Source organism: Stenella coeruleoalba, assembly GCF_951394435.1.
Source record: "Stenella coeruleoalba genome assembly, chromosome: 21".
In the NCBI taxonomy this organism is placed as follows: Eukaryota; Metazoa; Chordata; class Mammalia; order Artiodactyla; family Delphinidae; genus Stenella; species Stenella coeruleoalba.
Genome location: NC_137167.1, coordinates 13,533,964 through 13,559,318, shown reverse-complemented (window position 1 = coordinate 13,559,318; position 25,355 = coordinate 13,533,964). Strand labels below are relative to the sequence as shown.

Below are 25,355 nucleotides of genomic sequence, written 5' to 3'. Positions count from 1 at the left end.
GGAACTGAGCTGGGGAGTCAGCCGGATCTAAGTACTTTGGAAAGCACGTGCAAGGATTTGTTAATACACTACAGTTGGTCCAGTGAAAACATTTTCAAATACCCCTGGGTGCTCATGCAAGAGCTAAGAATAGGTATAAATTCCCACATGTGAGAGAACTCAAAATAGCATCGAACAACAGACTCAGAAATATTTGGAGTAGGCCCTATCTGCCAACCTCACCAAAAGACAAGCAAAAAACTCCCAGTGGACCTTTGGCCGAGTTTCACCACTCAGACACCTTGGCTGGTTGTACCAATGAGTGGATTCCTTGTGAGATATTTTAGATTTGGTCCATTTCTTCATGAAGACTCAATGGCTGGTTCATGTCTGGATTTATCATTCAAAATGCTGTTAAAATACTTTTCCATGAAAAGACAGTAGGCAGCTATAGAGAAGGTTGGTGATGAGTTTTATGAAAAGGAATTCAGATGTCCTGTGTCAGATAACTAAGGACAAGCTGAGGTGGAAGGGGACTAAAGTCAGGAGATGCATCTCAGAGCCAGAAATGTGCAACTGCCTCCGGAGGGAGAACCAGAGCCACAAAGGTGGGGTCAGCTCCTGATGAAGACGAGATTACTAGAGCAGTAAGAGCAGTAATGATGAACCAGCTAACATTTATTGAACATTTACTATATTTTATTTGTCCGAAGACCCATTGCTGAGAAGTGGCAGAGCTTCAGTTCAAACCTGGAGTCTCTGATCCGGATCCCTGGCTCTTAACCTTTACTCCACTGGCCTGGATAGTGGGGATCCTGGGTTTCCTCGGCTGGAGTGAGAGCTCTTGGCAAAATTTTGCATTTAGAATTCTAACACCAGCATGGACTTATATATACTACCAAATGTAAAATAGATAGGTAGTGGGAAGCAACCGCATAGCACAGGGAGATCAGCTCGGTGCTTTGTGACCACCTACAGAGGTGGGATAGGGAGAGTGGGATAGGGAGGTGGGAGGGAGACGCAAGAGGGAGGAGATATGGGGATATATGTATATGTATAGCTGATTCACTTTGTTATACAGCAGAAACTAATACACCATTGTAAAGCAATTATACTCCAATAAAGATGTTTAAAAAAAAAAAGAAAAAATTCTGTTACCAAGTGGGCCACTGCCAAGGCCATTTTGTATGAGTGTGCAGGTGTGCATTACACAACTTTGTACACATCACAGTTTAGGTCACTGCCACTCCAACTCAAGAAACTGCACAGTAGACAGACTGCCAACTGTATACTCTGGCCCTGCCATTTCTATTCCACTTTTACAAGTGAGACCCCTAAACTGGTGGAGAGACAAAGTGACCCCAAGGCCACTGGTTGTGGAGAAAAGTCAGGACTGACCTACAAAGGACATTTCTACCCTCTGGCCAACCCACTGCAATGGATTCTGCCCAGCGTCCTACACTACAGGTTCCTGCACTACAGGGTCCGCTAACAGCTGGTAAATAAGTCAAACATGTACACAGGGTTCTGCGAAGAAATAAGGACAGACAAGAAGGCTTCCTCAAAAAAAACACAAAAAAAACAAAAACAAAAAAGCAACAAACAAACAAAAATCTGTTCTACCCCAGAGAAGCCAAAGGAAAGGGTTGGCATCAACTTGGATAAGATTCCTGAACTGCCTGCTCCCCCCAGAAACAAAGGAGAGGGGCACTATTTTGAAGCACGTGATACTCTAGAGGCAACTGATCAGTGCTGTGGGAAGACCAGAAATGCTGTCATTAGGAAAATGAAACCGGCACGTGCTTGGATTTGTGTCTCACGAGGGAGCCACGAGCGCTGCTCTCCTGCTGGCAGGGCCTGACTGCAACAGCAAGGATGGCTGCGTGCTCCCGTCCCAAGGACGCGTACGAGGGCCACAGGAAGATTTCTCAGCTGCTTCCATCTCGGGTGGGTGAGCTGAGCCAGGGATGAAAGCCTCAGAGACCTAGCTTCCGCAGGCAGCTCTGGGAGCTGGGCCAACTCCTTTGACTGTCTCTGAGGAAGGCCGCGACTCTCTGAGCCCCTTACAAACATGCAGTGAAGGCCTGGCCACTTGTTGGCATTTCAAGTGGATTCTCATTTCCCGGATGTCCTCACAGCTGGTCCAGACCCACGGAAAAAGCTGCTGTGAACAGTCATTAAAGGCAGCAGCGGATCGGGAATGGTCTCCATTAGCCCCTGGCTGCCACCAGCTTTTAGGATAGCTTGGACTAGCCTTTTCACCTCTTGGAGGGGGGGCAGGTCTCAGTTTCCCCATGAATAAAATGGGGGAGGGGAAGGTTAGACAAATATGTCTTTTCCATTTCAGCTCTAAATCCTTTGATTCTATGAAACAGATTGGTTTGAGAGGATGGCTGAATTGCCATCCACAGCAAAATCATTTTCATTATTATTTATTTCATGAAGCCAGGCTTCTAGAACGATGCCAATCCAACCATTGGAATCTCAGGTGAGCCCAATAAACAGATCCCTCACCCCTCGAAACAATTTGAGAAACAAACAGGAGCGTCAGATGAAAGGAGACAGAATTATCATCTCTCGTCCCAAACCCAACCCCAAATTCCTATTTCAGTTTGCACCTGAGTGCTCAGTGCACAGCCCAGTGTAGTGAAAAAACACAGGAAAAGGAGTGGAAATCTGTTCCAGACCCAGCTGTCTTACAGTAATTGACACATTCGCCAATATCCCTGTCTTACCCACTCTCACTTCTCAGAACATTGGCTCCAGGATCACCACTAAATGAAGTGAATTTCCCAGGGAGCTGGAGAAGCTTAAACTCCAGAGCCCCTCACTTGTCTGTGCCCCTACAAGTGCTGGAGACTGTAGAGTTCAAGGTGAAATGCATTTCTGTGCAAGCATTTCTCTTCCACTGCTGAAGCATATCTCAGAAGAAAGGGATGGACATTTTCAAGATTCCAGTAACTTTGGGGGGTTTCTCACTTTAAATAAATAATCACTTTTGTATCTCATTTTGTATTTGTGGTTTTATATCAATTCTTAAATTAGGTTCCCCAATTAACATAAACCTCAGGCCCACAAAGCCCAGATCTGGCCCTGGTTGTATATCTGCTCCGCTAATAACAGTTAACTGGATGAGGGAGGAAGGCTGACCCAGTCTGGGCAGAGAAAGAGAGAGGATGAGAATGGGAACTCTCAGTTTCTAAAGGTTTTAAGATCCAGGCTCCGGTCTCTTCTGAAGCCCTTTTGCACTTCCTGCCCTGAGGCCTTGGCCTTGCCTTAACCCTAACCTCGTCCCAGTGGGCTTCTCTTGCAAACAATCAAATAATCCTTGATAACCCTGATCTCTGTCTCTCCGTGACTTTGTGTGACTCTATCTCTATCTCTCTCTCTCTCTTTTTTTTTTTTTTTTTGCGGTACGCGGGCCTCTCACCGCTGTGGCCTCTCCCGTTGCGGAGCACAGGCTCCAGACACTCAGGCTCAGCAGCCATGGCTCACAGGCCCAGCCGCTCTGCGGCATGTGGGATCTTCCCAGACTGGGGCACGAACCCGTGTCCCCTGCATCGGCAGGCGGACTCTCAACCACTGCGCCACCAGGGAAGCCCCGACTCTATCTCTTGATGCCTCTGTTTCCTTGTCTGTAAAATGTTGCATTTCCAAGTTTCTTTCCCAGCCCTCTGATTATATGAAAGGCTGCTGCAAAGCAAAACAGGGTCAAGTCACGGAGACCCCTCGGAATTCCCCCAACGAGCCAGATCCAAGCCCAGAACCAAGCCACATCGGCCACGTGAACAGCCACGTGATCAGCCCCAGTCGCTGTCGTCTTGGCAGAGACTACTGTCCCTTCCTGGAACCAAGGGTGCAGCATGGAAACAGGGACCTCAGACTCCTCTGATACAAAGTCAATACTCCAGCACCCAGTTCTGCCGAAGATGAGCCGGGGGCTGGCCCGGGCCGAGCTCGCCTGCAGCCACGCAGCTCCCATCCACGTGCGCTGTCACTGTGGCCGTGAGCGTATTTATAGCTCCCTGTGCGTGTCGGAAAATGACGCTCAGGCTCTTTCTTACTCCCCCCTCTTCCAGGCCCTTGAAGTAGCTAGAATGCTAGTGATTATGTGCGATTTCAATTGGAGTTTCCATTGCACAGGCTCCTCGGACAATCCGTGCCTGCTTCTCACGCATGTGGCATTTCACAAGTGTCACTGTCTGCCACAGAGGAATGCTGCATGGGTGGCCGGGGAGCGTCGCTTTAGAGCTGCTGAACTACAAGGAAAAACAGAATAAACTGCAGCTGTAAGGAACTAGATTAGACAAAAGGAAAACAACAACAACAACCTTCCCTCGGGTGGTAGTAAGACAGTGGTGTATATTAAAACGGACAATGTGTTAATGAAATCTCAAGATATTTTTAGAAAGAGCAGACAGCTTCCTCCTGGGGATGGGTGTATGGCTGGTAATGCGATCCTGTTTAGAGGCCTTGGAATAGATGTGATGAAATCTCGGCGTCCCTTCCAGGCCTAGGCTGACGACACGGTCCCTCTGCCCATATAACTGCCTGAAGAGGCCCACACTTTAGCTATAACTGTAACTTGGCTCTTTCCCATCCAGTCCTCACTACCATCCCACTTCACTACCAATCCCTACCCTCATTAAGGGTAGGTGAGGCTTAACAGGAAGAGTCTGGATGCTACGAACAAATGTGGGTGAATCTCTTCCAGAGGCTGAACTGACTGCTGTCTGATACCTGAGGCTCCCTGGCCCCGGTTCCTCATTCAAGGTATCTATATCACCCACCCTCCCTAACTGTGTGAACCATCCTTAAAGGTGCCCTTAGATGAACAGCAAACAGAAGCTTCCAGAAAAGTAGTTCCTCCCACCATAGGGAGTAGGAAACCTCTGACCAGTAGAGCCAGTGGACCAATAGATAAATCAACCTCAGGTCTCTGACTCCTGAGGAAACTTGACCCGTATGCTCAACACCCATGCTGGTTCTGGCTTCACTCATGAAGCAGCAGCTCATTCCGTTGGCCTCTTGTGGATGTCTGCATCTTAAAGGGCTTTTGGTGGAAGCAGGGGACGTGGACAAAGTTTTGCTCGTCACTGTGTGTCCACAGCACCAATCGCCATGCCTGGCACACACTAACACTCAAAACATTGTCCAAGGAATAACAAAAAGAAATGTATCAGTTAGGTGATTAGTCAGAAAATTATGTTTTCTCGGATTCCTTCTGATTTTCATATTATATTATTAGTTCTTTATTTAATAATTAATTATTGTATTAATCACAGTAGATAGCCTGTTTTTTTTCTTCTATTTGCATTAAACTTACTCTGCCCAAGATTTAAATCATTTCCCTTTATGGAAAATAAGATTTAGGACAATTCTGTGAACTAGTCTAGGTTCATATTTTTTATTCAAGATGACTGGGGAGTCATACTTGTATCTAAAAATAATGACAGCCCACTGGCAGAAATGAGGAGCCAGAGGAGGTAACTACGAAACAGGAGTGTACCCCAGGGAAGGCTCTGGAGTAGGACCAGGAGGGTGGGCGCTAGTGCCAACTCTGCCTTTATCCAGCAGCTTGCCCAGGAGGAAATCATTTTCTTCCCTGGACCCTGGTTTATTCATCTGGGAGATGAGACAGTTGTTCTCAGTGGGGAACCTTCTGCCTTCAGCATGTGATATGATTCATGAGAATGATCGTCCCCCTTCCTGCCATCTCCCTGTAAAACCAGAATTCTCCTCGCGAGGAGAAGGTCAGAGCCAGAGGTCTTTCCTTCTCTCTGGCTAAAGTTTTTTTCAGGTAGCTCTTGACCTGCCACTTGTAAAGGGAATGTACTGAGAAACATCACACTTAGGGTACATCTTTATCATTCTGCCTGACACTCATTTTTCCATAACCAGGAGGGAGAAGACTGTCTAATTCATTTCTAGAAACAATTTAATTTAGAAGAGCAGGTGCCATATTCTGGCCGTGAGCTGTAAAGAAACCTCAGGGTCAGAGGCCAGAACTCATACTCCAGGTCCTCCACTGACTGGCTGTGAGCTTTGGGCGTGATTTAACAGATAGATAGATAGACAGATACCTGCATACATCCATACATACATGTAGAGCTAAAAATGGATAGATAGATCTAACTGGCTTACTTCACAGGGTGATCATGAAAACCATATAAGACATCATTTGTGTAAACAATTTGAAAACTTTAAAGTACAGTACACATCGGTTTTCAGATGCCCAAAATACGCCCCCAAGGAATAAAGGCATATATTGGTGTCATGTCATAGATATTACACTTCCAGCGGCGCCACTTGCTACCAACTCCCAACAGACCAAGATGTTAGCTGCTCAATGCCTCCTTCTCTGCCACAGTCCAAGGTCACAGCCTTCCAAAAATCCTAGACCTTCCCAAGTGCTCATCCGAAAATTTCAGGATTATTCAGTGAAGAAGTCGCTGTTCACCTTGCCGGGTGATAAAGGATTGAAGCGGAAAATGATAATACCATCAACAAATAAATACCAGTAACAAATCGATAAAAGTATGTTAGAGATCTTCTCATTCAGAGTAAACAGACTGAAAAAATAATATTTACCCAAGAAAATACGCTTGCTGCTCCAGGGAATAATTTTTCAGCACTATCAGAGACATTCTTCCAAGCCAACTAATGCTCAAAAATAGAATGGAAAGCCTTGTATATGTGGTTAGTTGACTTTCCACAAAGGTGTCAAGACCATTCAATGGGGAAAGGTCAGCCTTTTCAACAAATAGTGCTAGGAAAACTGGATATCCACATGTAAAAGAATGAATTTGGGTTCTTACCTTAAACCATATACAACAATTAACTCAAAATGGAACAAAGAACTAAAACAATAAAACTCTTAGAAGCAAACATGGGATAAAAGTTTCGCGACATTGCATTTGGCAATGATTTATTGGATATGATACCGGAAGCACAGGCAGCAAAAATAGATGAATTAGACTTCATCAAAATTAAAAGCTTTTGTGTATCACTATCAAGAAAGTGAAAAGGAAACCCACAGAATGGGAAAAATATTTGCAAATCATGTATCAGATAAGTAATTAATATCCAGAATATACAAAGAATTCCTGCTGCTCAAAAACAAAAACACCCAATTTAAAAATGAACAAAGGACTTGACTAGACATTTCTTCAGAAAGGTATACAAAGGGCCAATGAAAAGGACATGAACACGTGCTCAACGTCATTAGCCATGAGGGAAATGCAAATCAAAACCGCAATGAGATACCACTTCACACCTTTTAGGATGGCCATTATAAAAACAAAACAAAACAAACATTGTAAATCAACGATACTCCAATTAAAAAATTTAACAAACCAAAATAAATTAATTAATAAAAATAAAATAAAGTAAAAAGTGGAAATAACAAGTGTTGGTGAGGATGTGGAGAAAGTGGATCCCTTACACTTTGCTGATAGGACTATAAACTACTGGTGCAGCCACTATGGAAAACACTTTGGCTGTTACTCAGAAAACTAAACACAGAATTACTACATGATCCAGCAATTCCACTTGTAGGTATGTACCTAAAAGAATTGAAAGAAGGGACTCAAACATACAGCAGTGTTCATAGCAGTATTATTTACCATAGCCAAAAGGGAGAAACAACCCAAATGTCCATCAACAGATGAATGGATAAACAAAATGTGATGTATACAATGGAATGTTATTCAGCCTTAAAAAGGAATGACATTGTGACACATGCTACAACATGGGTGAACAATGAAGACATTAAGTTAAATGTCAGGTACAAAAGGACAAATATTAGGTAAATCCACTTATCTCAGAACCTAGAATGGGCAAATTCAAAAAGACAGAAAGTAGAACAGAGATTACCAGTGTCTGGGTGGGAGGAGGGAATGGGAACTTACTGTTTCTGGGTGCACAGCCTGTTTGGGATGATGAAAAGCTCTAGAGATGGATGTTGGTGATGGTTGCAGAACATTGCGAACGTACTTAATACCACCAAATTGTACACTTAAAAATGTTTAAAATGGTAAATATTATGTATATTTTACCACAACTAGAAAAAAAATGGAATGGAGGTCCCTGACATCATGGAAAATTGTTCTTCTGTCATTTTTTATAGATAGTGGGTATGTCCTATTTACTTAAGGGTCTCAAAACCCAGGAGGAGAAGGCGAAATTGATGGAAAAGAGCCCGCGCCTGAGTTTCCCTGTGCTCCCTGCAGCCCTCGCTCACACTCATTAATCTAAGGTTCTCAGCAATCAGTCAGCCTTCTTATTTCCCCCCTTTCAAATACTTTTCAGGGTGGCAAAAAAGATGTCAAGCCTCAGCACCCTCACATCTCCAGGAGAATGAGATGTCACCTCAGCCTGCAGCCATTGTCCAAATCTGCACATCAAACAGCAAAGCAGAGAACAGATGCAATGCGTTGAATAAGGCTGGAATCTGCAGCCTGTTCAGTCTAAAGGACATTCTTTTGGAGCTGGGGGAGTGGATAGACAGCTCAGGGAGAGAAGCAAGAATGTGAACACTAAGAACTCCAATAATGGCCCTTTCCCTCTGCCTTGCCCCAAGAGAGATCTACAAAACACACAGGTTCAAATGGGACAGATTAAGAAAGGTAGGACTGGGGAGGTTAAGAGTGAGGGCTCTGGGGTCAAAGAGACTGGCTGCAAATCCTCACTCTACCACTCACACCCCACGAGACCACAAGTTGACTCACCTCATTGTGCATTTCTTTCTCTATATGGACAGAGAATATCCTACTATAGAACCTAACTTACTGGATGGCTGTGAAGATTTTGAAGTATTAACTGATGTCAGCTATTATTATCAAAGAACAAAGTAAAAATCCAAAGCTATAACTAAGAGTCACAGTACTGAGCCAACAGAAGAAAAGATTGCTTTGGGGGTATATTGTGTACACATAAGCGCATATTGTGTCTATGTATACGATTTGCTTATAACTTTCTAGGCAGAGTCATGTGAATATTAGCCTGAAACCCTCTCCCAAGCTGCTTCCTGACTTCTACCTGTAATGTCCCTCCAAAACAAAGTTTCTTGGCAGGCAGAAAGGGTCAATGATTTTCAAATCAGAGATGGTGGAGTGTGCTTCCTCCTTGTCAGTCTCCCTAAGTGATGGAAACAAAGCTGCATCTAAGCTAGCCGAGCTCAAGTTACAGGAGCTGGAGCTGACTAGCTCTTCCTAGCTATTCTCCATCCTCCTCTCATGGTGTGGCAGGTACCACATGCCACCTTGATTAGAGCTTCGCTGGACTCTTCTTTCACGTTTCTATGTCTCATGCCCGACACCGAGATAACTTACATACTTGCCTCCTTTCCTGGGTGGGCAGAATCAGGTTTATGCCCCTTTTCCAGAAGTCTCTTCTTTGTTAGGGTACCACCCTACCTCTTCTACAGAGGGCGTGTGTATCCCTCTGTCTGTTTCCTTGATCAAGGCAACTGAAACTTCATACAATAACCAAAGTCTCATCAACTGCTAGCAAGGAGGCTAGAGTTTCCTTAGTAATACTGAGCAATCTAGTGTTCCTCAAGGGCCAGGAAGTCTATGATCAAAAAAAAAAAAAAAAAAGTAACTAGGAATCATTAATATTCATTAGAATTATACGGAGAAAAGATAAGGAAAAATGGAGAGAAGACAGGTATAAAGAAGGCACGTGTTTCACGACAATGGAGTAACCCACAAAGCTACACTATCTCACAGAACACCATTTGTCACCATCTATCTCAAAGGAAAGAAGAAATCTAAGTCTGGATGCTAACAGTTGTACCAGCAATAATTCTCATCCTCCAACTCAGGAGCAGAGCTTCCATTCTCCATGGCAGAACGATAGCCATAGCAGATATAGGCAGGGCTACATTCCAGACTCCCACCAACAATAGGATGATTCTCAACATCTGTGATCATGACCATGGCAGACCCAAGAGACCTGACAGCTTCATGACAAGCTTCCGCCTTCAGAGAATGGCATCAGTCTGGGGGACATAATGCTGCAAACCATGAAGAACTAAGTGTTTAGCCTTTACTTGCCTCACTGAACTCAGTGATGGTTTTTGTAATTAACAAGAGCTATCTTTATTTAGGTTTCCTTTCCTTCCCCCATCATGTGTGTACAGGGATCTGATAGGGAGGGAAGAGAGGATGGATGTGAGAAAAGCATTAAGCAGAGGAGGGCATGCTATCTGAGAATTCAGTGCTATACAAGAAAAATATGATCGAGAGAAAACTGTTTCTTCTAAATTTTTCCATTTGCTTACCCTTCCTTGTCACGTAGACTTCCAAGAGTTAGAACCTTAGTTTCAAAATCCTCCGGTTAGAACCTTAGTTTCAAAACTGCTCATATTCAATTGACGAACATGGTCCAGTGGTTTGTAAAAAGGAAAACTAAATATTTTAAAGACACCAAAGCATCCCCAATTATAATTAAAATATCAAGGGGCATTCTTTTGGAACTTAACAAAGCAGTTCTAAAGTTCATGGGCAAAAATAAATGTGTAAGGGACTTTCCTGGTGGTCCAGGGGGTAGGACTCCATGCTCCAAATGCAGGGGTCCCGGGTTCGATCCCTGGTCGGGGAACTACATCCCTCATGCATGCCACAACTAAGAGTTTGCATGCCACAACTAAGAGTTCGCATGCCGCAACTATGAAGTCCGCATGCCGCAGTGAAGATCCTGTGTGCCGCAACTAAGACCCAGTGCAGCCAAAATAAATAAATAAATAAAATAAATGTGTAAGTATACTGAAGAAAATTTTGACAAAATAAAAGCAACGAGGGACCACTAGCCCTATCAGGCATTAAAATATATTTTAAAGTTATAAGATGTAAAACAATGTGGTACTGACTCTAGAACTGACAAGTCAGTTGAAAAGAAGAGACACATTAGATGTAAATTTTAATGTATAAAATTTAATTAACTTAAAAGATGCTATCAAAAATCTGTAGGGAAAGGTAGGATTGCTCAACACATGGTTTTGATGCAACTGGTTAAGTTTTCATAAAAACTTGCTCTAAGTCTCCTTTCCTCAAATCTCCCCAGTTCTGAGTTTCCCAGGATTATGTCACCAGGGCTTCGGAACTGTCATCTTGCTTTCCTCCACTCTGGTCCTCTCATCCCAGTCTCCCACTATTGTCTCTGCTGCATGTGACCTCCCTGAGATCACAGTTCCAATGAGCATCATTATCCTCCACTCCTGGCTCCACTCACAGGAGTGAGGACCACTCCCCCCTCCCATTCACTTCTTAGCCAAAGTCTGATCACAGCCCTCCTTAACTCCCACAGCACATCCAGGACCAGGACATGTTTAAAGATTTGAAGTTAATAATAAAGAAATCTTCAGTGGTTGACAGGGGAGAGAGGGATGAACAGGGATTTTTAGGGCAGTGAAACTATTCTGTATGATGCTATAATGGTGGATACAAGTCATATATTTGTCAAAATCCATAGAATGTACTGTTAAAGAAAAAAATATTCTAGCACTTGTTAAAATGGTAAGGAAGACTTTATTCAGGATTATTACAACAAGTGTCAAGACTACCACAACAGGGGAGAGAGATCAGGCTCAACTCCAAATACAAAAAAGACAGCTGGGGATTTATAGTCAATGAGCAGAGGGAGGGGGGCAGTGGATGGAAAATTACTAAGAGGAGACATCAAAGGTAGAGATTCTTATTGATTTGGCTTAACAAGATTCTTGATGAAGGCAGGCCAGGGTGATCAGATGGCTATCAAGGGTAGGATATGAGGAATCTGATTAAATATCAAGGGCAATCAGATATCAAGAGTGGGGGATTCTTGCTAAACTAATTTATCAGGATTCTTACTAAGACTGAATGACAGAGGCTCGGCAAGGACAGGACAAGGGCCAAGGTCAAAGCCTCGTCAGGAAGGGGGCTCCTCTGAGCTAAACTAAAGTTTGGTCAAGGAGAGAGTCTCTGTCAGTGCAACACCAAGACTGAACCCTGATGTAAACTATGGACTTTGGGTGATAATGATGTGTCAATGTGAATTCATCAACTGTAACAAATGTACCACCAGGGTGTGGGATGGTGATAGTGGGGAATTTTGTGCATGTGTGGGAACAGAGAGTATATGGGAACTAGCTGTACTTTCTGCCCAGTTCTGCTGGGAATCAAAAACTGCTCAAAAAATAAAGTCTATTAAAAATTTTTAATTAAAAAGGAAATGTGAAATTGAATAACTCCTATGTCACAGGCAGCAGGACCATTCCTGGGCCCTTCATAGGCGAGAAGTTTACAGTTAGGTTACCAGCTATGGCACCCAGCTGATCCCTGGGAGACTCGGTCATCTTTGCCACGCCAAACAATGGGAGTGGCGGCTGTTCCATGCAGGTCCCCCCTGTCCTATCATCTCTCTTTACTTCTCCTCTCTTCTTGTGTGGACACTGTGGATTGTACTCAAGAACCACTCACAAACCCCTCCCACTTGCTGTATTAAGAAGCAGTAGGGAGGGCATTCTGGGAATGCTTTTAAAGGCAGCAGACTGAGCTGGTACACCGCCTTCAGCCTATTCCCCCTTTTCCATTCAGCATGCCTGGAATGTGGACATAATGTCTAATGCAGCCATCTTGTGACTCTGAGGATGAAAGCCACAAGCCAAGGATAGCAGAGTGAAAAGAGAGAAGGAGGTTGAGATATTGATGTCATTGTGGACCCTAGATTGCCTGTCTCCAAATGAGTTTTGCTTGAAACAAATAAATCCCTTATTTGTGTAAGCCCCTGATAGTTGGGTTTTTGTTACTTCCAGCCAAACATAATGTCAATTGATAAACTTCTCTACTCCCCAAACAGGCACAAGAGATAGATTGGCCATCCTACTGCATAAACAAATGTCCAACTGGGATTCAGGGGCCTCTAATTTTTTAATATGATTTTTAAGTGTAAAAGCATTTTCTCTCTACACAGCAGTTCCCACTAAGTCAGAACTCATGACTGCAACGATTCTCTCCTCTTCCTCCTCTCCAGGGTTCTACCTTATAGACAGGGAGTAGTAGGAAAGGGTGTTAATTGTGGTAGGATTTATTATGCAATTTCTGAGCCATTAAAAATTGATTTTTAAATATTTAAGAACAAAGAAAGCAAGATATTTCTTCTAAATAAAGACTATTAAGTAACCATAGTTTAGACTAGTGATGATCTGTCTATTCTAAAAGTGATCTTTTTAACATATAAACCAGTTCACTCCTCTACTCAAAAACCTCCTGTGTCAAAAAAACAAACAATCCAATCAAAAAATGGGCGGAAGACCTAAATAGACATTTCTCCAAAGAAGACATACAGATGGCCAACAAACACATGAAAAGATGCTCAACATCACTAGTTATTTGAGAAATGCAAATCAAAACTACAATGAGGTATTACTTCACACTGGTCAGAATGGCCAACATCAAAAAAATCTACAAACAATAAATGCTGGAGAGGGTGTGGAAAAAAGGGAACCCTCATACACTGTGGGTGGGAATGTAAATTGATACAGACACTATGGAAAACAGTATGGAGGTTCCTTAAAAAACTAAAGTTAGAACTACCGTATGACCTAACAATCCCACTACTGGGCATATACCCAGAGAAAACCATAATTCAAAAAAACACATGCACCCCAACGTTCATAGCAGCACTATTTACAATAGCCAGGACATGGAAACAACCTAAATGGCCATCAACAGAGGAATGGATAAAGAAGATGTGGTACATATATACAATGGAATATTACTCAGCCATAAAAAGGAATGGAATTGGGTCATTTGTAGAGACGTGGATGGACCTAGAGAGTGTCATACAGAATGAAGTAAGTCAGAAAGAGAAAAGCAAATATCATATAATAATGCATATATGTGGAATCTAGAAAAATGGTATAGATGATCTTATTTGCAAAGCAGAAATAGAGACACAGACGTAGAGAACAAATGTATGGATACTAAGGGGGAAGCGGGTGGGGTGGGAGGAATTGGGAGACTGGGATTTACACATATACATTATTGATACTATGTATAAAATAGACAACTGATGGGAACATCTATACAGCACAGGGAACTCTACTTAATGCACTGTGGTAACCTAAATGGGAGGAAAGTCCAAAAGGGAGGGGATATCTGTATGTGTATGGCTGATTCATTTTGTTGTGCAGTGGAGGCTAACACAACATTGTAAAGCAACCATATTTCAATAAAAATAAATAATAATAATTTTTAAAACCCTCCTATGGTTGGTTGTATTACTTCCTTGCCCATTGATATTGGGCTTGGGCAAATGACTTGCTTTGGCCAGTGGGATGTGAGCAGATATGATACAAGCAGAGGTTTTCAGCATGCTTGCTAGTTTGGCTTTTCCTCTTGCCTTCCTGCTATCTGTCATAAGACCATGCTCTGGCAGCTACTATCTCAAAATGAAGAAGCAGTTGAAGCAGTCAAGAATCCAATCTGCAGCTTGAAGCACAGCCTCCACAACAGACCCACAGATACACGAGTGAAAAATAAAATTTATTCTTATAAACCATTGAAAAGTTGGGATTGCTTGTTATGCAGCATTAGGCAGTGATAGCTGACCAATACACTTCCAATGGCTTTCCAGCTCACACTAAGTAAAATGTCAAAGTCATCCAAGTGATTTAAAAGAATCCTCATATTCTGGATCCTTTTACATTTCTGACTCCATCTTCAACTACTTACCTCCTTTCTTACTCTGCTCCAGATACGCCAGACTCCCTGTTTTTCCTCTAACATGCCAGACTTGTTTCTCCCTTAGAACTTTGCACCTGCTGTTCCTCCTGCCTGGAACTCTTTCACCAAATTCCTGCCCGGCTCATTTGTTAATTTCCCTCAGATCTGTAAGAAATTCATCTCCAGGCAGATTTATCTGACCATCTGATTTCTGATTTTAAACTGCATTCCCCAGTACTCCTTCACCCCTTCCTTGCTTTACTTTTCTATGTAGCACTTATCATCATCTATCTGTCCTCTTCCTGCCACCTCTCTGTTTTATGCACTGTAGTACTCCCAGAGTCTAGCTAGAGCACTGCTTGGCACATAGTAGGCATTTCATAATTATTCATAAATGAACAGATAAATTAATGTATTAAAGTCTCAACATAAATATACACAAATAAAATATTATTACTCAGTAAAACAAATATTAAATTTTCATTATATAAATAAAAATGTATAGATGATATTTAATGAAAGAAAAAGTCTAGATGATTAGGAAAAGAAATACGGATGACCCTCATTTGAAATTAAAGGATTAAGAATTAATATTACAGAAAACTACTCTTTCTCCTTTCAAATAAGCAAATGTCTTAAAGAACTGTAATATTCTTGTCGGTAAGAATTCTCTTTTGCTGGTCCAGGTATTCTCTTACACTGAAGGTGGAAATATGTAGGGATTCATCTTTTGGGGAAAGCAACCAAATATCTTTAAAGTTCACATTTGTGGTTCAGTAATTTCCCATCTAGGAATATTTCCCAAAGAAGAAATTAGTGCTTGAGGCAAGGAATTATGTACCAAAAATTCCTTATAGCATTCTTTGTAGTGATAAAACATTTAGAAACAACTTAAGCAATCCACAATGGGAGAACAGTTAAATGAATCATAGTATGTTCATAGTTTAGTATATGACGTTTGCAAATATTATTTAATGATATGAGAAATTGCTCACACATTATATTAAGTAAAAAAGGCAGAACACAAAATTGCATACATAGTATATCCCAATTATGTAAAAATATATGTGAAAGTGGAACATCTAGAAGGAAATCAGTACATGAAAATGTCAACAGTGGTCATCTCTGACATGGAATTATGAATGAGTTTTTACTCTTTTACATACTTTCCTGCATTTTCAAGACTTTCTAGGATGATCACATATTGCTATTACAAATATATTTCTTTTAACATAAAAGGGAATGAGATGCAAATTTGAGACCAACCTCTCTGGTAACAGAAAGTACACCCACAGTATCAGGAAATGATGCTGCAGAATGCCAGAGCCTTTCTTGACCATATTTGGGAAGGAAAATATTTGAATCCAAAGATGGTGCAAGGCAAGAAGATGGAGAGAGAAGAAGAGATAAAGTCTCTGTTGGTTTCCATTTTCATATGTTTCATACAGCACTAGTTTGTAGCTCCTTCAAGACAGAGACATACCTTCTCTTTTAGTGACCTGCAGATCCAACCTAGGCTTGGCACACTGCATGAGGAACACAGAAGGGGACTGAAATGCAGGCGAGGAAACAGAGAAACTATACTGGGGGCAGCAAATTGGAGGCATGGAACATACAGAAAGATGGGAGTTAGGCCACGGAGAAATAGAAATAGAAGATATAATACAAAGGAAGAAGAGGCCTAAGAGAATGGAGGGAGAGAAGAGAATGGAGGGAGTGAGGAGTGGGGTGAAGACAAGTGCCGACATGACGCTCTGTGATGACCACATTCTAGTCCATCCTCTAGGAAGGCTCTGGGCTAATGCAATCTAGAGTTGACCGCAAAGGGGAAGTTCTCACTGGTTTTGCATCAGCCCCAGATGATTCCCGAGAAGATCACAACCAGCCACTGCGGGAGTCCTTGACCTTGCAGCCAAGTCTGCTCAGCAGCTGGATCACACCCAGCACCGAGTGACTCACCAGCCACCGGATAATTTGGAAAAACACAGAGACACCAAAGACTTGCTTGCACTCACTTACAGCATCCAAGGCCCATTATGGTCCCACTCTGGTTAAGAAAGGTGGGGGGAGTAGATAAATGAGTGGTGAGAGACCATAAATGATAAAGCAGGGGCATAAGAAGTTGCAAAAGTAGGTCACCCCAAAGGGCAATCTCAGCTTCTCTGTTCCCCTTGGTGCAAAGAAGGCACATTTTTACCTAGAACGAGGGTGTGGTGTGGAGCAAAGAAATGCGGCTGTCGGTCAAGCAGGCGTGCTGCATCATTTCCTGCCTCAACACCTCCACAGGCCCCCATGGCCGCCACCCCTCCTCTGGCTGCTAGGTGACCAAGCCTGGCCTGTGTGTGCTTCACAGTTCTCTTCCCCAGTTCCCCCAACACGTGTAGACATTCCCTGAGCAGGAAATCCTGAGTCGAGCTCAACACTCTTCCTTCTCCCTTCCAGCAGCTTTTCAGGGGGTTAGGACCATGGGATGCTGACTTGGGACGGTGAGCATCTTCTCTCTTTTCTGGGATAGAGAGTAAAGAAGTCACCCCAGAAACTTAAGAGAGCTCAAGGGAGAGGCCTCAATTTCCAAGCATAAGCTGCTGAAAGAGTTTCAAAATCTGCCAAAGAACTGGGGCAAGATGACCAATGACGTGAGAGCTCAAAGACCCCGGGACGCTCTATTAGGTGAGCAGGTCCCAACTCCTCACTGGGCACTGCTTGGCAAACCATCACCAACAGGGGAGACCTGGTCAAAACATCACAGGTCACGGTTATTACTGAGGATCGGACCTGACACTCAACCAGAGGTTCAGAAACACATTTGCCGTCGTTCTCCTCTGGAAACGGGGGCCCACATTCTCAAAATGATGATCAGTGGTAACAGCAGACATCTGCCCTTGACAAGCGTGGTGTTGGTGTGCCCAGCTCCCCACATAGCACAATCCAACACGAGCTTCCTGGCTGTGGATTTGGGGGAGTCACTTAATCTGTCTGAGATTCGCTTCACAACCTCATCTGGTAAATCTGAGAATTAATTTAAGGCGTCTAGCACAAAATAGAAACTCAGAAATGGCTGTTGTTGTCATTAAGGTGCTGTTTTAAGTGCTTAAGGGTACAAATATGGGTAAGATATTTCCTTCTTTTAAAATCTACAATGCAAAGTATAAAATAAATAAGCTACAAGGATATATTGTACAACATGGGGAATATAGCCAACATGTTACATAATTATCAATGGAACATAACCTTTAAAATTGTGAATCACTGTGTTGTACACCTGAAACATATAATATTGTACATCAACTATATTGCAATTAAAAAATAAATAAATAAAATCTAAAATCCAAAGAGAAAGAATAAAATGGATGCACAACAACTATCACACAAGACAGGTTTATGAGAAAGGTGTAAATTTCTGTGCAAATCCAGAAGGGGTTAAGATCACAGGTCATAAAGTTCAAGTACGGGAAGGGTAGAGATGCGATTAGGAGGGTGTTCTGGGGCCAGGCTGTGGAAAGCCCAAATGCCAGGCCAAGGAGCTCGCGCTTAATTCAGTGGTCAGCAGGGAGTCATTGGAGGCTGTTGAGCAGGAGAGTTGCTTTCCTTACAGCTGTGCCAGGCTAAATTAAGCATAAACAGTACTTTATAATTGGAAAGGGAAGGCCCCGAAATAGCTCTTGACTGAGAGACAGGCATAAGGAAAGGTAATGAGAAGCACAGGCTCTGATCAAAGCAGAGAGGTTAATTAAATTTCTAATTATTGTGAAAGGCCATTAAAAAACCCTAGTTCACTAGGGATAACTGCTCTGGAGGGGCTTGAAAGAATAACCTTAACCCTTGGGTAGCTGCAACTCAGGGGAACATTTGCTTTTCCATGGAGGAGACATGTTTGAGGTACTGAGTAAACGGTAAGTACACATGCACATTTGTTCTCTGTAAATCACACCCCTCTCCCATCCAGAATCCATGTATCCACGTATGGGACTCGCCAAAAGGAATCTACACAGAAAATGATGGGTCTCTAATTTGACCCCCAATCCATACAGCAGGTGCTGAGACAACTCAACTTGTTCTGTATTGCCAAGGTTTCCCATGAATTGTTTAAAATGTATTCCTATTATGAAGTATTCCATTATTATTTGAATAATTAGTAATTTATCAATAGGTCATTTTCACCATTGACCACTGGGGATTAGCAGACAGCTGAATATTGACATCAATGGTGGAACTGACACCACTAAATTCCATCATCACCTTGAATCACCCTTGCGTATGCAGCATAGTAATCGATGTTGAAAAAGAACAATGCTACCACCTTAGTATTGTACATTACTTTGTGGTTTAAAAGGATTATTTTCACATCTCCTGTCTCATGAGAGATACAATTTTTATTCCCCTTAAGCGGTCAAGAACACTGAGGCTCAGACCGATTAAGAGGTGCACCCAAATATACACTGTTAATTATGAAATTTAGGTCTTCTAAATTCTAGCTCAGAGTTCTTTCACCTGTGCCAAACTGTGTGCAGGTCTAACTTATGGTTCTTGTCCTCAAGCAGACTGGCTGGTAAGAGAAAATGAACAAGGAAATAAAGTGAAAACAAATATGCACCAGACTTTGTGGTTATGGTGAGAGTTTAAGAAGGAAAGAGCCAGGAAGGCTTCCTGGAGGAGGTTCTGCTGCTGAAACAGCAACCCCAATTTCAAAAAGCTTAAGCGAGCCAGAAGTTATTTCTCCCCCATGTGTCTAAGGGTCAGCATCCAGGGCTGATAGGTCACAGAGCCCGTAGGACAGCTCCAAGCTGTTGGGGATGGAGAGTCCTTCCCTCCTTGTGGCTCTGCCATCTTAGTGTACATCCATCCAGTCCAGAAAGCTCACACCCTGTGCACATCCCAGCCACAGAAAGAGCAAGGAAAGACCATGCCCTTCCCTTTAAGGAAATGATCCACAGCTCACACAAAGTTGCTCGTCAATGACCTTGCTCATTTGACTCAGCACCGCTACAAGCGAGACTGGGACATGTGGTCTTTGTTGTGGGCAGCCATGTCCCCAGGTAAACTCCTGTTACCGTGGAGGGGGACAGAATGAAGGCTGGAGAACAACTAGCAGTCTCCACCATGAGCAGAGGATCCCCTGGGGCTTGGGGAATGGGTAGGCACGGGGACGGTGGTACAGGGCCAACAATGCAGGTGGGTAAAGGGGAAAAAAGAGGGCATCCTGAGCAGGCAGATCTGAGAGGTGCATTCTGGACACAAGGAGGAAATGAACCTGTCGGGAAAGGCAAGTGAAGTAGGAAGAGAAAATCAGATATGTTCACTGCAGTCAGACAGACAATGGACTTTGAAAGTCAAGCGGAGGGGTTTGGATTGGAGCTCCTGTAGGTTCTCAGGGAAACAGTGTTTAAGGACAACTTGTTGTCAGGACCACACAGGATGTATTAGGTGGGTTACACTTGGGAGCCAAGGAGACCCATTAGGAGGCTCTTTCAACAATCTGTCCATAAGCTGATAAAAGACCCAAGGCAGAAGCTCTGCCTACAGAGAAGGGGTCGTGTGAGAGGGGTTTCACGAGAGAATAAGAGGGCTTGATCTCTGCTGGGTTGTGCAGGGAAGAGTCCCAGATGCCTGAGAAGCTTCTCTCTTGGGAGGTGGGCTCCCTCACATGTGCTGTTTGGGGCTCCTCAGGTACCCATTCATCCTTCCTGCTCGTACTTGGAGCACATGATGCCGAAACTACGTCCAGCAACAAATATTTGTTAAACAGCAGCTTCATGTGGACACAGAGCCTGGCACACAGTAAATGCTCAGTAAATATCTGTTGAATAAACGGCTGAATAAATAAATGAATACGTCAGCAAAATGTAGGCATAGACAGTAAAAACTTTAAATGGTGACGGAGGGTAATTAAACTTATCGTGGTGATAATCTCATAGTGTATATCAATATCACTATGTTGTACAGCTGTAACTACTGTAACATTGTATGTCAATTATACTTCGACTTTTAAAAATGTAGGTACAGACCACATTGGGTACTGCACCCAGCAGAGGCCATGAAAATCTTCTGGGGAAAGTCACCTATCACGTGTTCAGGATTTTACATAGAAGAGATTTAGATGGAGTGCTTTCTGCAAACTGTCATAGCAATTTGTGACATTGTTGAGTGAAGTGGGAATATTAAAATATTCTCTTAGCCAAACTGTTTCTTCAGCTCAAACTCACAGAAGAAAATACAGACACCAGCTACTCCTGGTTGTATATATTCTCTTCCTGGTTTCCTTTTTTTTAATAAGGGCCCAGATTTTCTGAACTAGCTAGATGTGGGTAGTTCCAGTTCAACCATTATTCCTGGTTCTTTCTTATATTCTCCAACCATTCCATGAATGAATCAAAGGGAGGTTGCCTTGACAACACTCACCTCTCTCTAATTAAGCACCCTGAACAGCCTCCAATGCTTCCTTGAGATAAAAGCTTCCAGAGCACCGGGATTCATGACCTCAGACAATGCACAGTAGCTGAGAGGCTAACCCGAACTGTGCCGCAGCAGAATAAAAGGCTATGAAATGCTTCCTTCCCATCACCCTGTGTTCCAGCTCCTGTAGCCCCTCACACTGGCCAGTAAGCATGAGATGCAGTCCCGCAAACAGAAACCACATTAAGAGGCTCTTTTCCAATGGGCCCATGGACTGTTTTTTACCAGGTAATGAAGACATTGTGTGATCATGTGATTAGAAGACATTGTGTGATTTCTGTGCCACTTCACCTGGGCAGTATCTTGTCGGACTAGGCAGAGAGCTGTTATATCACAAGTCTTGGATGTTCTGTTCTAGCCCAAGACAGAAGGCAAGGACTCCCATCAGAGCCACCTGTACGCCCCAAGCTTTGAATCCAAGATTACAACCAAAACACTAGGATAAAAAGCCTAGACCAAACCCCAATCTTACATTTCTTAGAAATCCACAAGATGAACCCAAATAAAACCTGTATATTTACTACAATAATTAAGCCAGAATAAACTGGATGAAAATATTCTCTGAACCAAACTAATAGTTTATCCCGTTCAAATATTCCAAAGACCTGAAAGATGGACCCATCATATAAATATCGCCAAAATTTCCTAGAGTGGCAGAGCCTCTTGTCAGCAGCACTGAATTGGGGGTTGGGGGGGTGTGAAAATGTTAAGACATTATTGTCATTATTATGACTGCATTTATTCTGCAATGAGTACGTCCCAGGCCCTGCAGTAAGCATTTCTCATGCATAATTTTGTTTAACCCTCATAACCAACTAGGTAGTTTTAGTATCTCCATATTATAGATGAGAAATGGTTGGACAGGAGGGGGAAGGGTAAGCTGTGACAAACTGAGAGAGTGGCATGGACATATATACACTACCAAATGTAAAACAGATAGCTAGTGGGAAGCAGCCGCATAGCACAGGGAGATCAGCTCGGTGCTTTGTGACCACCTAGAGGGGTGGGATAGGGAGGGTGGGAGGGAGGGAGATGCAAGAGGGAAGAGATATGGGAACATATGGATATGTATAACTGATTCACTTTGTTATAAAGCAGAAACTGACACACCATTGTAAAGCAATTATACTCCAATAAAGATGCTAAAAAAAAAAGAAAGAAAGAAAGAAGGATATGGTTGGAGAGCCTATGTTGATTTCTCCAGGTCCTATAGCCAGCCGGGCAGGGATGTGAACCCATGATTATCATTTTACCCTCATACCCATCCCCTCTTAGGTGAAAGGAAGAGGGAGACAGAGAGACAAGGAGAAGGAGGAAGAGGAGGAGGGGAGAGGGGAAGGGGAAGAAAAGGAAGGAAGAAGGATTAAAAGGAAGGAGGGGGACTTCCCTGGAGGTCCAGCAGTTAAGACTCCAAGTTTCCACTCCACAGGGCTTGGGTTCGATCCCTGTTCGGTGAACTAAGATCCTGCATGCCGCGTGGTGCGGCCATAAATAAATAAATAAATAAATAAAAGAAGGGATAGATGTAAAAATAAGGGTAGGATGGAATCGGGGCCAGACGCCATCTTGAAATCTAAATTATTTATCTTAGTGAGACAATGATCTGGCTAATTCAGAAGCAAGAAGGATGTATCTGGCTCCTTATTGGCATGGGAGGTTTGGGAATGAAAATAAAAACCTGGGTATCAAAGACAGGCCTTATGGACCCAGATCTCCTATCCTAGCCTTTAGGATCCCATTGGGTTAAGGCTCACCAGGGATGCCACTTTGCCTCCTGAAATTCTAAGCTGAAGTCCATTTAATCCTCACTTTGAGAGGACTGTGGGAAAGGCACTGAACACTATGGTTCCCAGAGTGATCTTATACATTTTAGATAGAAAACAGCACTAAGGCACAAGCCACAGAACATCGGTCCTGGACAACAGCAGCAGAGACCTCAAATATGATATGTATATCAAAGGATTTTAATTCTCAGTTTAGGTCTGACTTATATAGAATGAAAAGATGAGGTACATGTGGGCTGATAGGAGGCTGGCGGGCAGGATGCATCTGCTTTTATACTTACAGCTTGTAAGACTCATTTTTCTGTTTTTGCAGATGGGTCTTACACTGGGAAAGTTCTAGCAGCTGTTAGAGGCTGGTGAACCAACACTGAAAGAATAATAATAATTTCAACACTGAAAGAATAATATCTGAACTTAGACCGATTCTCCCTTAGAAATATAGGTCTGGGTGTCTTACAAACTGGTTTGGCCTCATGGAACCCTCAGAAAAAAGCTAAAATTCTTCTTATCCCCCAGCTTACAAAAGAAGACCAAGGAAAGAGATTTAAGTTTTTTTAAGGTGAAATTAATGGAATAAATAACGTGTTTGAAAGTCCTGAGAGATGTGCAGCTGGAGGGGAGTCTGAGGTTGACTAAGCAATATGTCACAGAACGTCAAGTGCGCGCGCGCGCACACACACACACACACACAGAACCCAAGCTAATTATTAACTCCAGGAAAGTAGAAAAATTGTGCAGCAAGGGGAAGTAATCATACTTTACTACATGGCTGAGTTGCTCAGAGCATTAACATATTCATAAAATGAAGACAACTGCTATTATACCAGTCAAAACTACAACATAACCATATTGAAAGTACGGGATGTCCAGGAAAGTGTGTATCTGTGTCTATGTTTCTGTGTGTGTGTCTTGAGGGCAAATCACTTTGCAAAGTAAGAAGTCCTGATAAATTATGCAGCAAGATAAGCATATAAGATATATAAGATATAAGATAAGCATACGAGATAAGATATGGAAGCTAATACCCAAAAACATTCACTGAGAGAGTTGAAAATGGCTGCTTCTGGAGAATGGAATATTTGAGAAGAGTGTGGTTTGATGTTTTTCCTAACAAACCTTGGAGGATAATTTGACTTTTTAAACTATGTGCACTTATAACTTTGACGGAAGAAAAAACTAACTTTAAAAAATCATTCAGGGCTTCCCTGGTGGCGCAGTGGTTGAGAGTCCGCCTGCCGATGCAGGGGACATAGGTTCGTGCCCTGGTCCGGGAAGATCCCACATGCCGCGGAGCGGCTGGGCCCATGAGCCATGGCCGCAGAGCCTGTGCGTCTGGAGCCTGTGCTCTGCAACAGGAGAGGCTACAACAGTGAGAGGCCCGTGTACCGAAAAAAAAAAAAAAAATCATTCACACATGATGGTGCTATACACAATTTAGAGCTCAAAACGTGTGAACTATTTTTCTTACCCAGGGGAATGTTAAACAGCTTTAAAATGGAACCAATAACAAGAGACTCCATGACTTCAACTGTGACAACCTCATGAGAAAGCTCTTGAAAGAGCCCAACTCTTCTGAGAGAACCTTCTCTCTGCCATGCCCCACAGGAGGCCCTGCAAACACAGCAGCTAACAAGCCAGACCCAGCTCTTTTCTTCACGGGGTTCAGGCTAGCGGAGAAGATGGAGGAGTTAAGAGTTACCTACATTTGATGCTACGCTGGGGAAAGGACCAGGCGTAAAAGAGGAAGGGTCCCTACTCAGACTTGCGGTCGGTCAAAGAAGGCTTCCCAGGGAAAGGGGGTCACTTTGGAGACCAAGCCCAGCAATTGCATCCACTTTTCTTTTTATCAAGGCTACACGACCACCTCTTAGGCAGGCACTTGTGACAAGATGTAAAACAGAAGGTGATTTGATCCTCAAAGAACGTCTCCCCCACTTAAGGAGTTTACCAAGTTCCAAGATCAAATGCCCTTACCAGGGACAAACTGGAGATGAGAAGAAAGTCCAAGAAACCCAACGTTCAAACAAGGAAACTCTGGACACAAAAGGTTCCCTGACCAGAAGAAACGTTCAAACAAGGAGACTCTGGACACGAAAGTTTCCCTGACATTCAGAAGCACCACACAAACAAATCAGCCCATTCAGCACTGAATTGACATGATTTATTTCTCCAGGGATTTGCCCACTTCCAGCAGCATGGCCCTCATGTCACCATTTAGGAAAAGGTCAATGCATAAGTCCATCTTGCTAGTAAAATACCCCAGTGCATCGGATGTGAGCACCCAGGCCACATGCACTACAGCCCCCCTACTGCACTGCAAGTCGCAGGGACCAGCTTCCCAAGAAAAGGTCATCGGAGCTTTGGACAAACCAAGTTGCTCAGAAAACCTTGGTTATTCTCCATGAGTGCATTCATTGTGTAGTTGGTGGTT

At 43.1% G+C, this 25,355-nt stretch overlaps 1 long non-coding RNA gene across 1 annotated transcript in view; it reads right to left on the bottom strand.

Moving 5' to 3' along the window:
- Positions 1-3,397: 3,397 nt before the first annotated feature.
- The window catches only part of LOC307179797, a 90,234-nt gene continuing 68,276 nt past the window's right edge, over positions 3,398-25,355 (bottom strand). Inside the window, exon 3 of the long non-coding RNA XR_013825557.1 lies at positions 3,398-4,238. This is a non-coding gene — a long non-coding RNA (uncharacterized lncRNA). The remainder of the gene's footprint in view (positions 4,239-25,355) is intronic.